Genomic DNA, 5,782 nt, shown 5'->3' with positions numbered 1-5,782 from the left:
GGAACTGGCACAATCTCTTGTTGACTACAGAGGTCATCAAAACTCAACCGTTTCTGCACCAGAACCACAGAAGGGAAACAACAACAACAACAACAGGAAGAGAGTATGGAATAAAAGGAAGGGTGGGTCTTCCCAAGAATCCACGAAGAAACAACTAGTTTCAGTAAATGATGCCACTGTACCTACTACCGTTCCTACAAATACCTACCCAACAAAGCCTTATGTAGGTAACCTTCCAAAGTGCACCAAATGCACTTACCACCACCATGGACCTTGTCGGGAAATGCAGTGCGCCAACTGCAACAGAAAGGGACACACTGTCTGTTTCTGCAAGGATCCCGCAAAGCCGATCACTCAAGTTCCCAATGCTGGTGTAGGCCAGACTTGCTACGGTTGTGGCGAGGCGGGCCACTACAAGAGGAACTGCCCAAAGGCAGCAGGCACCGGCGGTGTGGGAAGAGTTTTGGCTATAGGCCACGATGAAGCTATAGCTGATCCAACTGTAGTTGCTGGTACGTTCCTTCTCGATAATTCATATGCATGCATACTATTCGATAGTGGAGCGGAGAGAAGCTTCGTGAGTCAGAACTTTATTCACTTACTTAAACGTACACCTAGCAAGTTAGAACAATCATTCACTATAGAAAGGCAAACGGTTTAACGGAAAACACTAACTACATATACATGGGTTGTACATTAACTTTAGATGGCCATTCTTTCCCAATCAACCTCATGCCTGTCCTAATTAAAAGTTTCGACATCATAGTCGGCATGGATTGGTTAAGTCTTCTTCGCGCCGACATCATGTGCTTTGAGAAAGCAGTTCGTCTTAATCTCCCTAACGGCGAGACATTAGTGATTTACGGCGACAAATCAAGTACAAACCTTCGTATCATTTCGTGCATCCAGGCTCGAAAGTGTTTACGGAAGGAGTGTCAAGCATTCCTTGCTCACATCGTCGATACAAGTCAGGAACAGAAAGACATCAAGAACATTCCAGAAGTGCACGACTTTCCCGATATCTTTCCAGAAGAATTACCAGGATTACCACCACAACGCCAAGTCAAATTTAGAATCGACTTAGTTCCAGGGGCTACCCCAATAGCGAAATCGCCTTATCGTCTGGCACCAGCAGAGATGCAAGAACTTTCCATTCAGCTTAACGAACTCCATCAAAAAGGATTTATTAGACCAAGTTTTTCACCTTGGGGAGCACCGGTCTTGTTCGTAAAGAAGAAAGATGGATCGTTCCGTATGTGCATTGATTACAGAGAACTGAACAAACTTACTGTCAAAAATCGTTATCCTCTACCCCGCATTGACGACCTATTTGATCAACTTCAAGGAGCAAACTACTTCTCAAAGATAGACCTACGATCCGGATATCACCAATTACGAGTACTAGAGGAGGATATTCCCAAGACAGCTTTCCGAACCCGTTACGGACACTATGAGTTTGTAGTAATGCCGTTCGGATTAACCAACGCTCCATCAGTATTCATGGACCTAATGAATAGGGTGTGCCGTCCTTACTTGGATCAGTTCGTCATCGTATTCATCGATGATATACTTATCTACTCCCAAAGTAAGGAAGAGCATAGTCAGCACCTACGAAAAGTCTTAGAAACCTTACGACCGGAGAAGCTCTATGCGAAGTTCTCTAAATGTGAATTTTGGGTTCGAAGAGTCGAATTTTTGGGCCACGTTGTTAGCGAAAAGGGGATACACGTGGACCCCTCCAAAATTAAGGCCATCGAGAACTGGTCGGCACCAAAGACACCTACAGAAATTCGTCAATTTCTAGGTATCGCTGGCTACTATCGCAAATTCATAAAGAACTTCTCTAGCATTGCAAAACCTCTTACTACATTAACCCAGAAGGGTGTGGCCTTTGACTGGGAAGCAAAACAAGAGAAGGCGTTCCAAACACTGAAACAGGCCTTGTGCACCGCACCGATACTATCCCTCCCCGAAGGGATAGAAGACTTCGTAGTGTATTGCGATGCATCAAACCAAGGACTTGGTTGTGTTCTTATGCAGAGAGGGAAGGTTATTGCTTATGCCTCCCGACAACTTAAGACACACGAAGTGAACTATACGACACACGATCTTGAGTTAGGAGCAGTGGTATTTGCTCTAAAGATCTGGAGACACTACTTATACGGAACGAAGAGTACTATATTCACCGATCACAAGAGTCTTCAACACATTTTTTATCAGAAGGAGCTCAACATGCGACAACGACGATGGGTTGAGTTACTAAATGACTACGAATGTGAAATTCGTTATCATCCTGGCAAGGCCAACGTGGTAGCTGACACCCTCAGTCGAAAAGAATACACCGGTCGGAGGGTCAAATCCCTGACTATGACTATCCATTCCCACTTATCCACACAAATCAAGGAGGCACAAATGGAAGCTTTACAACCTGAAAATGTGGCGGGTGAATCCCTGAGGGGAATGGAAAAGAATCTAGAAATCAAGGGTGGCGGAGCTTATTATCTCATGGACCGAATCTGGACACCGAAACATGGTGGTTTCAGAGACGTAGTCATGATTGAAGCACACAACACGAGGTATTCCGTTCACCCAGGTTCAGATAAAATGTATCTGGATCTTAAGAAACTGTACTGGTGGCCTAACATGAAAGCAAAAATTGCTACCTTCGTAAGTAAACGCCTTACTTGCGCTAAGGATAAGGTCGAGTATCAAAAACCATCAGGATTACTACAACAACCGGAGATACCAGAATGGAAATGGGAACGGATTACTATGGACTTCATAACCAAGTTGCCCAAGACGACGGGTGGACTCGATACCATATGGGTCATCGTCGACAGATTGACCAAATCCGCGCATTTCCTACCCATCAAGGAGACTGACAAAATGGAAAAGCTTACAAGAACTTACATAAAGGAAGTAGTGCGACTGCATGGTGTTCCGATATCCATTATCTCCGATAGAGATAGTAGATTCACTTCAAGATTCTAGCAGTCACTACAAAGTTCCCTGGGGACTAGGCTAGACATGAGTACAGCCTACCACCCACAAACAGACGGGCAAAGTGAGAGAACGATACAAACTTTAGAAGATATGCTGAGAGCCTGTGTGATTGACTTTGGAAAGGCATGGGATATCCATTTACCCCTTGTCGAATTTTCATACAACAATAGTTATCATACAAGCATAAAGACTGCTCCGTTTGAAGCCCTCTATGGTCGAAAGTGTAGGTCCCCTCTGTGCTGGACTGAAGTTGGCGACACCCAGTTAGCTAAAGGACGAGTTCCTGAAAGTACTCTCACCGGTCCGGAAATCATACGAGAAACAATAGAGATGATCGTTCAAATTCGTGAACGATTGAAAGCCTCTAGAGACCGACAGAAAAGCTACGCTGACCAAAGGAGGAAACCTTTGGAATTCCAGGTAGGAGACCACGTTTTATTGAAGGTCTCACCATGGAAGGGTTTAATACGCTTTGGAAAGCGTGGGAAACTAAATCCAAGATACGTAGGGCCGTTCGAGATTCTTGCTAGAATCGGCCCTGTGGCTTACAAACTTAACCTACCGCGTGAACTTAGTAACATACATCCAACCTTCCATGTCTCGAACTTGAAAAAGTGTTTGTCCGATGAGACTCTTGTTATTCCACTCGACGAGATCGAGATCAACGAGAGCCTCAACTTTGTGGAAGAACCGGTAGAAATCATGGACCGAGAGGTCAAACAAACGAAACAAAGTCGCATACCCATCGTGAAGGTTCGCTGGAACGCCAAGCGGGGACCTGGATTCACATGGAAACGCGAAGATCAGATGAAACAAAAGTACCCTCATCTTTTTCTCTGATCCACTAGTATCTTTACTATAAATTTCGGGACGAAATTCCCTCTAACGGGGGGATGATGTGACAACCCGATATTTCAACTCTTTGTAATGGCCTAAAAAGTCAAGTATTGTAACCATTTTTGAGTTAACGAAATTAACTTTGATATTAAAATGTCCAAAAAGTTTCTATTTAATTACCTACTATGTTTAATGTCATTAAACCGTGATCGTACGTAAAAAGAATGCCCAAATCCGACTTCGTATATTGAAGTTAAGATTTTTCCAAGTTCGGCTAAGCAACAGACAGCTAAAAACTCAAATCGGAGATCAAGCGACTTTTGGCCGGAATGACCTAAACGAGAATCGAAGGTCTCGACAATGGTATTTCAGCGGTAAAAAGTCTGGCAAAAACTGACATCAGATAAAGAAGTTATGAATTTATAACGAAATTCTCTTAAACACGTCATTTTAAAAATAAATAATAAAAATAATTTCGAAATTTGCCGACGGAATCTAAACGAAAGTTGTAGAGCGTAGTCTCACCTACGCGTGGATATAATGAACATCAAAAACGGAATTCGTATGAAGAAGATATGAATTTTAGAAGTTTATTATCTAAATTAAATATAAATTTAATTATAAAATCTTGGTAATAACCAAAGAGGAGTCATCAGATAGGGCCGAGGTATGCCCTGCGTAAGCTCGTACGCCCCGCGTACTCAAGGCCAAGGTCTCGAATCGTCCACGTCTCGGTCTATGCGAAGCTAGCCTTGTCCCATCCGAAGTCCGAGGCAGTCGAGGATTCGGTCATGCGTGACTTACGCGTACGCCCCGCGTACCGAGGCAGTTCCCAGCCCCTATAAAAGGGATGCGAGGGTTCCGAAGAAAGGGCTCCAATTCTCTCCTTTCTCTTGCGTTCTTGCCTCGTTTTCCGTGCCCGTGCTAACCCGAAGCCCCAGTCGTTTTGCTCAAGTCCCGAAGGTCGTTTTTACTCCCGAGATTCCCGAGAATCCCGAGAAAAATCCGTTTCCCGAGAAGAAATTCTGCCCGGTTTTCCTCTCGTTTTCTGCAAACTTTCAAGTGAGTTCATACCCTTATAATTCACACTTTTAAATGTTTTATAAATACTTTTATATGCTTTTAAGGGGGGAATACAAGTAAAACACACGATTATTATCGTGTGTTATATATATAAAGTTTCATTATACATTTTATCAACGGAAATCATATGTGATTTATAACTATTATAGGGAAACTTTTGTATGCAAAATATATCACGATAACATCATATTCTTGGAAATGAAAAATGTGGTTATATATGCATATATGTTTATATTGGTACTATATAACTTATAACTTTTTCATAGCAAGTGAGCATTCTTACTAAGGATTACTATACAAACGAGACCCACTTTTAGAAAACTATAATAGGTATAGTTTTACGAGAATATTACGAACTTTTACATACTAGAAACACTATTTCAAGAAGTTTACTTTCACATACAAGAACTAATGGACATTTTCATACGTAAATCAGTTTTATACTAAATTTTGTGAGACATTAACTTCACGTACGTTCGAGTACGCATTTCAAGTCATGTATTATATACCAGAATCCCTTGGAGGGGGAGCATGGTGTTTGTGTATAGATCTATACGGGCTTGACAACCCACGCCCTGACTGTTAGCTACAGTCCACCATTTGGGGTGACAAATGTCAGAACATTCCAAGGCCTGAAGAACGTTGTGTATAGGCATTTCTAGTCAATAGCATGGTTATCAAACTCACATGGAGTATTGAAAACACATTGATTTACAGGGTTTTTCGGAAGTATTGGAAATTTTATACTTACATCCATTTTTAGAAGCAAACATTGGTCTTGAGAGAAGGCTACTTTTATACTAGTAGAAAATATAGGATTTTCTAGAATCAAACAAACAAGAACAAAACATTTCATTTC

The sequence above is a fragment of the Lactuca serriola genome, chromosome 9, assembly GCF_051521515.1.
Source record: "Lactuca serriola cultivar US96UC23 chromosome 9, Lser_US96UC23_V15, whole genome shotgun sequence".
Classification (NCBI taxonomy): Eukaryota; Viridiplantae; Streptophyta; class Magnoliopsida; order Asterales; family Asteraceae; genus Lactuca; species Lactuca serriola.
The sequence above is the reverse complement of the archived record's forward strand: the minus strand, read 5'-3'. Positions refer to the sequence as shown.